This window comes from Lissotriton vulgaris, chromosome 8 (genome assembly GCF_964263255.1).
Source record: "Lissotriton vulgaris chromosome 8, aLisVul1.2, whole genome shotgun sequence".
In the NCBI taxonomy this organism is placed as follows: domain Eukaryota; kingdom Metazoa; phylum Chordata; class Amphibia; order Caudata; family Salamandridae; genus Lissotriton; species Lissotriton vulgaris.
This window is the reverse complement of record NC_141696.1, coordinates 153,116,769-153,127,197: the sequence shown is the minus strand read 5'-3', so window position 1 is coordinate 153,127,197 and position 10,429 is coordinate 153,116,769. Positions and strand designations below refer to the sequence as shown.

At 45.0% G+C, this 10,429-nt stretch overlaps 4 non-coding genes across 4 annotated transcripts; all 4 read left to right on the top strand.

The window, feature by feature from the left end:
- The first annotated feature begins 3,813 nt into the window (after positions 1–3,813).
- TRNAL-AAG (transfer RNA leucine (anticodon AAG)) lies at positions 3,814–3,896 on the top strand. Its single transcript has one exon. It is a non-coding gene; the product is annotated as a tRNA-Leu (tRNA).
- A 1,024-nt stretch (positions 3,897–4,920) lies between these two features.
- TRNAL-UAG (transfer RNA leucine (anticodon UAG)) lies at positions 4,921–5,003 on the top strand. Its single transcript has one exon. It is a non-coding gene; the product is annotated as a tRNA-Leu (tRNA).
- A 632-nt stretch (positions 5,004–5,635) lies between these two features.
- On the top strand, positions 5,636–5,718 carry TRNAL-CAG (transfer RNA leucine (anticodon CAG)). The gene has a single exon. It is a non-coding gene; the product is annotated as a tRNA-Leu (tRNA).
- A 192-nt stretch (positions 5,719–5,910) lies between these two features.
- On the top strand, positions 5,911–5,993 carry TRNAL-AAG (transfer RNA leucine (anticodon AAG)). Its single transcript has one exon. It is a non-coding gene; the product is annotated as a tRNA-Leu (tRNA).
- The last annotated feature ends 4,436 nt before the right edge of the window (positions 5,994–10,429 follow it).

Genomic DNA, 10,429 nt, shown 5'->3' with positions numbered 1-10,429 from the left:
CAAGAGATGTTTCCACTATGAAATGCAGAGCAAGGGGAAAGAGCACAAGTGATAGAGCGAGTGAGTAAGAAGGGGTGTTGAGGAAGGAGAGAATGAAACAAAGACAGAGTGAGTGAACGGCATGTAGGCCTAGAAGAGGAGACAAGAAGTGAAGGCGACATACTTTTCCCTGCTTTTGACCTCCCACCCATCCCAAACCGACCACAAACGTACCATCTATGCAACGTTGGTATGCAGAAATTCACGCCTCAGCCAGTGAGGGTAAGTCCCAGGCCAGGGGCTAGAGAGCAAAAGACTGCATGTGCTCAGACGTTCCCTGCTAGGGACAGTTGATCTGAAACAAGGTCTGCTCTCTTGTATCCAGCAAGGATCTAGAAATCCTGCATGAATCTGCAAGGCACAATGACAGCATACATTTGCATAATATGCCCCACCTTCTGCCTTCCTACTTCCTGTGCAGTAGTTGTTTGTGTAGAGAGAGAGGTCGCAGGCAAGGTAATTTTGTGAGTCGGATACAGGACCCTAAAAAGCTGGTGAGAGGTATGAGGTATTCTAAAAGCATAAAAATTGTACACCTGTGAAATGAAATGCTTTCACATGTGATCTTCTGTGTTTATTGTCCTGTGCATAAAGTTGCACCTTGTGTTTGAAGGTTTAAATTATTTCAGGCTTGCATGGAGGCAGAAATTTCTGAGTGACTTTTATACATTTCTTAAGACTCTGCACTGTCAGGATGGTCGAGTGGTCTAAGGCGCTGTGTTTAGGCTGCAGTTTCCTCTGGAGGCGTGGGTTCGAATCCCACTTCTGACATGACTTTTGGAGATGTAATCTCCTTTTTCAGGTTAACATCTGATGGAAGTTGCATCTGTTGGTCTTCACCTGGGATGTGATTCCGTCCTCATCTAGTCAAGAGAGCTGGGGTTTCTCATAAATGTCGGTTGTATAAAGTCTTGCTGACAAAGTGCAGTCCTTACTATATGAGCATAGGACCCATGTAAGAGCTCATCTGGAAGAGTCATGCTCTTGTATGCCCTGGCCAGACAGGCCATGCAAATATGGAAGAATGCCTAGCATCTGGTAGACAGTTGGACTCCAGCACACTTACGGCAATTTCCTCAGGGCTGTGATCAGGGGCTGCTTAGATTTGCGTATTCCACCCTATGTTGTGACATTGAAATTCCTTGTTGAATTTGCTTTAGCTAGCCAAGAGGTGGCTGTTGACTCAATTTCAAAGCAGCTTTGGGCCGTTCAAGTGGCTGGTTAATAGCACTTTCTCTTTGTACGCCTTAAAGACATAAAGAGTTCTTCATAGGTACTGCTCTCTATGGATTGTTCAAAGATCTGTTGGAAGTACTTATAATAGGATAAATAAATTGAGGGCATGCTTTTTCGGTACCCCACTTGCATGGCTGTCTGGCCTGTGGAAGGTTCTATAAATGCAAGTCAGGATGGCCGAGTGGTCTAAGGCGCTGCGTTCAGGTTGCAGTCTCTTCTGGAGGCGTGGGTTAAAATCCCACTTCTGACAATTGTGTGTTTACTCTACTTTTTTCTTGGGAGAGAAAAAATCAGATCATTTCCCTCACATGGGCTTATATGGTTGTCTACTTGGAAAAGTACAGTGAGTTTTTTTCTTGCTCTAGCCACTCATAACCTAAGATGTGTGCTTTTTTTGGTTCACAATATCTTTCCCTCTCTGTAGATGATCAAGCAACATGTGGTCAGGATGGCCGAGTGGTCTAAGGCGCTGCATTAAGGCCGGAGTCTCTCCTGGAGACGTGGGTTTGAATCCCACTTCTGACAAAACTTTAGGTCCATTTTGTCTCTGAGTTCTTTTAGAATCTCAGCTAAAAATTGGCTGTGCATATAATATCTGAATAAGTAACAAACATCAGTTTCAACTGCAAATTAATTTGCCCAATTCTGTCTTCAAGCTCGTATAATATTCTTCTAGCATTCGTGCTGTTTTATGTGTTTTTTGGGGGGTGCTAAAAAAGTCCCTTTTATTAATGAAATGGGTTACATTCAGTCTTGTGATATTTTTGGTTTCCAATAAGTAGATTGTTAATTTTATGTAACCTCATTTTCTAATGCTCCATTCAAGAGATGTTTCCACTATGAAATGCAGAGCAAGGGGAAAGAGCACAAGTGATAGAGCGAGTGAGTGAGAAGGGGTGTTGAGGATGGAGAGAATGAAACAAAGACAGAGTGAGTGAACGGCAGGTAGGCCTAGAAGAGGAGACTAGAAGTGAAGGCGACATACTTTTCCCTGCTTTTGACCTCCCACCCATCCCAAACCGACCACAAACGTACCATCTATGCAACGTTGGTATGCAGAAATTCACGCCTCAGCCAGTGAGGGGGAGTCCCAGGCCAGGGGCTAGAGAGCAAGAGACTGCATGTGCTCAGACGTTCCCTGCTAGGGACATTTGATCTGAAACAAGGTCTGCACTCTTGTATCCAGCAAGGATCTAGAAATCCTGCATGAATCTGCAAGGCACAATGACAGCATACATTTGCATAATATGCCCCACCTTCTGCCTTCCTACTTCCTGTGCAGTAGTTGTTTGTGTAGAGAGAGAGGTCGCAGGCAAGGTAATTTTGTGAGTATAATACAGGACCCTAAATAGCTGGTGAGAGGTATGAGGTATTCTAAAAGCATAAAAATTGTACACCTGTGAAATGAAATGCTTTCACATGTGATCTTCTGTGTTTATTGACCTGTGCATAAAGTTGCACCTTGTGTTTGAAGGTTTAAATTATTTCAGGCTTGCATGGAGGCAGAAATTTCTGAGTGACTTTTATACATTTCTTAAGACTCTGCACTGTCAGGATGGCTGAGTGGTCTAAGGTGCTGTGTTTAGGCCGCCGTCTCCTCTGGAGGCGCGGGTTCAAATCCAACTTCTGACGTGACTTTTGGAGATGTAATCTCCTTTTTCAGGTTAACATCTGATGGAAGTTGCATCTGTTGGTCTTCACCTGGGATGTGATTCCGTCCTCATCTAGTCAAGAGAGCTGGGGTTTCTCATATATTTCGGTTGTATAAAGTCTTGCTGACAAAGTGCAGTCCTTACTTTATGAGCATAGGACCCATGTAAGAGCTCATCTGGAAGAGTCATGCTCTTGTATGCCCTGGCCAGACAGGCCATGCAAATATGGAAGAATGCCTAGCATCTGGTAGACAGTTGGACTCCAGCACACTTACGGCAATTTCCTCAGGGCTGTGATCAGGGGCTGCTTAGATTTGCGTATTCCACCCTATGTTGTGACATTCAAATTCCTTGTTGAATTTGCTTTAGCTAGCCAAGAGGTGGCTGTTGACTCAATTTCAAAGCAGCTTTGGGCCTTTCAAGTGGCTGGTTAATAGCACTTTCTCTTTGTACGCCTTAAAGGTCTTAAGAGTTCTTCATAGGTACTGCTCTCTATGGATTGTTCAAAGATCTGTTGGAAGTACTTATAATACGATAAATAAATTGAGGGCATGCCTTTTCGGTACCCCACTTGCATGGCTGTCTGGCCTGTGGAAGTTTCCACAAATGCAAGTCAGGATGGCCGAGTCGTCTAAGGCGCTGCATTCAGGTCGCAGTCTCTTCTGGAGGCGTGGGTTCAAATCCCACTTCTGACAATTGTGTGTTTACTCTACTTTTTTCTTGAGAGAGAAAAAATCAGATCATTTCCCTCACATGGGCTTATATGGTTGTCTACTTGGAAAAGTGCAGTGAGTTTTTTTCTTGCTCTAGCCACTCATGACCTAAGTTGTGTGCCTTTTTTGGTTCACAATATCTTTCCCTCTCTGTAGATGATTAAGCAAATGTGGTCAGGATGGCCGAGTGGTCTAAGGCGCTGCGTTAAGGCCGCAGTCTCTCCTGGAGGCGTGGGTTCGAATCCCACTTCTGACAAAACTTTAAGTCCATTTTGTCTCTGAGTTCTTTTAGTATCTCAGCTAAAAATTGGCAGTGCATATAATATCTGAATAAGTAACAAACTTCAGTTTCAACTGCAAATTAATTTGCCCAATTCTGTCTTCAAGCTCGTATAATATTCTTCTAGCACTCGTGGTGTTTTATGTGTTTTTTGGGGGGTGCTTAAAAAGTCCCTTTTATTAATGAAATGGGTTACATTCAGTCTTGTGATATTTTTGGTTTCCAATAAGTAGATTGTTAATTTTATGTAACCTCATTTTCTAATGCTCCATTCAAGAGATGTTTCCACTATGAAATGCAGAGCAAGGGGAAAGAGCACAAGTGATAGAGCGAGTGAGTAAGAAGGGGTGTTGAGGAAGGAGAGAATGAAACAAAGACAGAGTGAGTGAACGGCATGTAGGCCTAGAAGAGGAGACAAGAAGTGAAGGCGACATACTTTTCCCTGCTTTTGACCTCCCACCCATCCCAAACCGACCACAAACGTACCATCTATGCAACGTTGGTATGCAGAAATTCACGCCTCAGCCAGTGAGGGTAAGTCCCAGGCCAGGGGCTAGAGAGCAAAAGACTGCATGTGCTCAGACGTTCCCTGCTAGGGACAGTTGATCTGAAACAAGGTCTGCTCTCTTGTATCCAGCAAGGATCTAGAAATCCTGCATGAATCTGCAAGGCACAATGACAGCATACATTTGCATAATATGCCCCACCTTCTGCCTTCCTACTTCCTGTGCAGTAGTTGTTTGTGTAGAGAGAGAGGTCGCAGGCAAGGTAATTTTGTGAGTAGGATACAGGACCCTAAATAGCTGGTGAGAGGTATGAGGTATTCTAAAAGCATAAAAATTGTACACCTGTGAAATGAAATGCTTTCACATGTGATCTTCTGTGTTTATTGTCCTGTGCATAAAGTTGCACCTTGTGTTTGAAGGTTTAAATTATTTCAGGCTTGCATGGAGGCAGAAATTTCTGAGTGACTTTTATACATTTCTTAAGACTCTGCACTGTCAGGATGGCCGAGTGGTCTAAGGCGCTGTGTTTAGGCCGCAGTCTCCTCTGGAGGCGTGGGTTCGAATCCCACTTCTGACATGACTTTTGGAGATGTAATCTCCTTTTTCAGGTTAACATCTGATGGAAGTTGCATCTGTTGGTCTTCACCTGGGATGTGATTCCGTCCTCATCTAGTCAAGAGAGCTGGGGTTTCTCATATATTTCGGTTGTATAAAGTCTTGCTGACAAAGTGCAGTCCTTACTATATGGGCATAGGACCCATGTAAGAGCTCATCTGGAAGAGTCATGCTCTTGTATGCCCTGGCCAGACAGGCCATGCAAATATGGAAGAATGCCTAGCATCTGGTAGACAGTTGGACTCCAGCACACTTACGGCAATTTCCTCAGGGCTGTGATCAGGGGCTGCTTAGATTTGCGTATTCCACCCTATGTTGTGACATTGAAATTCCTTGTTGAATTTGCTTTAGCTAGCCAAGAGGTGGCTGTTGACTCAATTTCAAAGCAGCTTTGGGCCGTTCAAGTGGCTGGTTAATAGCACTTTCTCTTTGTACGCCTTAAAGGTCTAAAGAGTTCTTCATAGGTACTGCTCTCTATGGATTGTTCAAAAATCTGTTGGAAGTACTTATAATAGGATAAATAAATTGAGGGCATGCCTTTTCGGTACCCCACTTGCATGGCTGTCTGGCCTGTGGAAGGTTCCACAAATGCAAGTCAGGATGGCCGAGTGGTCTAAGGCGCTGCGTTCAGGTCGCAGACTCTTCTGGAGGCGTGGGTTCAAATCCCACTTCTGACAATTGTGAGTTTACTCTACTTTTTTCTTGAGAGAGAAAAAATCTGATCATTTCCCTCACATGGGCTTATATGGTTGTCTACTTGGAAAAGTGCAGTGAGTTTTTTTCTTGCTCTAGCCACTCATGACCTAAGATGTGTGCTTTTTTTGGTTCACAATATCTTTCCCTCTCTGTAGATGATCAAGCAACATGTGGTCAGGATGGCCGAGTGGTCTAAGGCGCTGCGTTAAGGCCGCAGTCTCTCCTGGAGGCGTGGGTTCGAATCCCACTTCTGACAAAACTTTAAGTCCATTTTGTCTCTGAGTTCTTTTAGAATCTCAGCTAAAAATTGGCAGTGCATATAATATCTGAATAAGTAACAAACTTCAGTTTCAACTGCAAATTAATTTGCCCAATTCTGTCTTCAAGCTCGTATAATATTCTTCTAGCACTCGTGGTGTTTTATGTGTTTTATGGGGGGTGCTTAAAAAGTCCCTTTTATTAATGAAATGGGTTACATTCAGTCTTGTGATATTTTTGGTTTCCAATAAGTAGATTGTTAATTTTATGTAACCTCATTTTCTAATGCTCCATTCAAGAGATGTTTCCACTATGAAATGCAGAGCAAGGGGAAAGAGCACAAGTGATAGAGCGAGTGAGTGAGAAGGGGTGTTGAGGAAGGAGAGAATGAAACAAAGACAGAGTGAGTGAACGGCAGGTATGCCTAGAAGAGGAGACTAGAAGTGAAGGCGACATACTTTTCCCTGCTTTTGACCTCCCACCCATCCCAAACCGACCACAAACGTACCATCTATGCAACGTTGGTATGCAGAAATTCACGCTTCAGCCAGTGAGGGTGAGTCCCAGGCCAGGGGCTAGAGAGCAAAAGACTGCATGTGCTCAGACGTTCCCTGCTAGGGACAGTTGATCTGAAACAAGGTCTGCTCTCTTGTATCCAGCAAGGATCTAGAAATCCTGCATGAATCTGCAAGGCACAATGACAGCATACATTTGCATAATATGCCCCACCTTCTGCCTTCCTACTTCCTGTGCAGTAGTTGTTTGTGTAGAGAGAGAGGTCGCAGGCAAGGTAATTTTGTGAGTCGGATACAGGACCCTAAAAAGCTGGTGAGAGGTATGAGGTATTCTAAAAGCATAAAAATTGTACACCTGTGAAATGAAATGCTTTCACATGTGATCTTCTGTGTTTATTGTCCTGTGCATAAAGTTGCACCTTGTGTTTGAAGGTTTAAATTATTTCAGGCTTGCATGGAGGCAGAAATTTCTGAGTGACCTTTATACATTTCTTAAGACTCTGCACTGTCAGGATTGAAGGACTGGGTTCTTTAAGACCCAGCGGTGCCAGGGCACAACACCTGAAACCTTCGTGGGTAACCTTCGCCGGCGTACGAATGACAGAGACACGGGACACTTCCTTCGGCGTCAAAGATTCAAGGGTTTATTTGCTGCAGGGAACACAGATATCACGACAAGTACAACTCGTGCAACTTGGGGAGACTGCTTCAAATTGGTTCTGTGGATCGCTCCTTTTATACAGTTTTTACCCATAGGACAACATGGTACACAAAGGTTTACAACCCGGTTCCCACCATTATCCCCCAGAGGGGTCGCTTTGGTCACTTTGATACACATAAGGTCCGGAACATAAGTGCGGAAACATTTGGCGGTTCCCAACTGTAAAAACCCATCTTCCCAACATTAGTGCATTCCAATCGGCAGTAAAACAGATCGAAAATAGGAACAAAGACAGGTGCAGAGGAAGACGGAGACAGTGGGGAGATCGGAAAGGGTGTAAAAGTGGAGGTATCGGGAAACACGAGATACAGGCATCAAAGGGACGTGCCTAATGAGATGCACGGCTGAGACAATAAACCGGTACGGCAAGATGAGCCTCAAGCGGGGCCATCTGCCTTACAGTATCATCCCCCTCGTCATAAAGACACTTACAAAGAACATGTGTCTTCCGCAAATATCTTGGGAGTCCCAGGGTCGCGAAGCGGACAGCGTCCGTTCGCTGGCTACTTGAGGGCAAGAGACAAAAATGGACGCCGTATCTAAGATGGAACCCGTGGGTACAGATGGAAAACCCACATAACAAACGAACGGTTTAAGTTAGCACAGCGAAACTGCGCACACTTACTAAACTCGTCATTTGCGGTTCATAGATACCAGACTCGACCATATTCGTGCGAGTCGAAAACACCACTTACAATTGTCACGGAACCTCAGACGCTCCTTTTGCCCTCATGTAGGCAAGCACTAGTCGGAATCATATTCGATATTCATCAGACCATCGAGATGTTGTTGTAGCATGGCTCTGTCCAACCGAGTCCCCTTGGTAACAGGTGGCTGTCTCATACACGTTGTAGCACAGAGGCCACATAAGGCAGGACCGCACTGCACACAAAGGCAACACGTGAACAGGAACACCACAACGACTCCGATGATCATCAGAATCTTCCAACCCCAAGTCGACATCAGGCCCCACAACCACCCAAGTAGCGTCCAATCCCCTACATCCACGTGTATGGATTCGGAGATCTTATGCAACCTCGAGATGGCTTGATAAACAGTTGGAGCGTTATCTGGAATGAAAATGCAGCAGCTCGAATGGATCACCTTACATACCCCACCTCGATCTGCTAAGATGACATCTAAAACCATACGGTTTTGTAACGTCATAAGTCTCTCCGCCTGAAGTTCTGTGGTGATATTACCAAGGGCACTGGCAGTAATATTAGCTGTCGATTCTACTACTCGAGTCAACTGTCTCAGGTTCCTACTATTGACCATAGGTCCCCAAAACGGGAGGAAACCCTTGAAAAAGTCTCCCGCCTCTTGACCGGCAGTATCCTCTTCGCTAATTACGCCTCGCTCAACTCTAGTCTTATGATAATCGGCATCTACAGTGAACGTCGGAGGCAACAGATTTGCAATGAAACATGAGCCCATGAAGTCAGCGGGCAACCATGCGTATGCACGATCATAACAGATAAAGTATGTACCCTTGGCAGCCAGAAACACAGGGGACGAGAACATCGGCAGAATGTAATTTTCAGTGCAAGCACTCGCTCCAAGTCGGGCTTGCGATCTTCGGCCACGACCCATAAGACAAAGATTACCAGTGTGGGGTACGACCCATATTGGAGGCGAGCTTTTAAGCTGCTTTTCACTGGTGAACACACTATATTCACCTCTACTTAGGACCCTATAGGCTTGTACCTCTTCTTCAGGAATAAGCGAGGGATCATAGATATCGCTATCTAAATCCTCTATTGCTATCGACAAAGGTTTTTGATACGAGGTAGGACCAGAGTAGGGAGAACGTGGTTCTCGAATGGGGTGGAAACCCAGTGCGCTTCGAAACATTGTCTGAAATGCTCGAGCAGACCCTTGGGAACTATACGGTAACACCAGATATGGAATTCCCTTATCCGTAGTATGTGGCATCAACCCACACACCCAACCATTAGTAGTGTTAACCACTAACTGATGCTGATGAAGGAGCTGAATAAAGGAATTATTGCGGAATTCTACACGTCTAGCCTGTTCGTGTTCGGGTAAGATATGAAAGGAATGAGGAGAAACAGTGGAGGTAAGTTTAGGGTCAGGGGTAGGAGTAGGTGTAGCAGTAGGTAAGAAGTAAGACATCGTGTAATACACCCCACCCGCCAATAATGCAGAAGCAGTCAAAAACAATACAAATAGTTGGAATATAAAACATTTGGTACGACCGAGTTGCTGCAGCTTGAATCTATGAGCCTGAGCTCCTTCCAAATCCTTCAACTTCGAGAATGCCATTCCCTACGACCGTCCGCAACGTTTCTTGACGCACTTCGTTCTGTGTAGCAATAGTCAATCCCTAGGAGTTCCCAGGAACCGACGGCCTTTAACCTAGCGTCAAGACCTACTATCCAGAAGGAAGTACGCGCGCGGCCCTACGGCCTTCAATGCACAATATATATATGTATGCAAAACAATATCTCTCAGTTGTGAAAGCAAAAAGTGTAAGGAACGAAACTCAATGAATATGTACAAAATAATTACAGTGGTACGAATGTTTAAACTGATCGTGGAAAACGGGATAATGCAATTATCAATACAGCAAAGCAGGATCTTTTATTAGTCTTTAGTGCTAGATCGCAAAAAGTATCGAGTTTTCCCAGGACGTGTCTGTTCGTCGAACAAAGGATCCGTTGAAAGGACAGCGTCCTGTTGATCAGCTGAATGTTTTGGTCTTGAGTCCTTCTCTGACAATTGTTCAACAGTGTCTCTCTGCTGCACTGAGGATTCTCCGACAGGTTGTGCGTCGCTAAAAGGTACAAACGCCGGCAATCCTTCGGTTTCAGTTGATGCAATGCCTTTCCTCACCCACGAGTCTGCTGGCAACGGAATGGGGACTTTCTTTGTATGGGTGGCATGCACCCAATTCTTCCGCCCCTCAAGACGAACTGCAGTTCTCGTGGCAAGGAGGACCTGATAGGGTCCGGTGAACCTCGGGTCCAAGTTGTTCTTGCGCGAAAAGTTCCGCGTCACCACCCAATCTCCGGGCTGGAGCTGGTGGCCTGGACCCTCCGTCCGCGTCGGCAATGCTTCGTGAACCTGTTGGTGAATTAACCTCAGTTTAGCAGTCAAGTCATGAAGATAATCGATCAACATTGGGTACTCAAGATCACAGAAAATACCTGGCCTAGGAACCCCCCACACATTCGC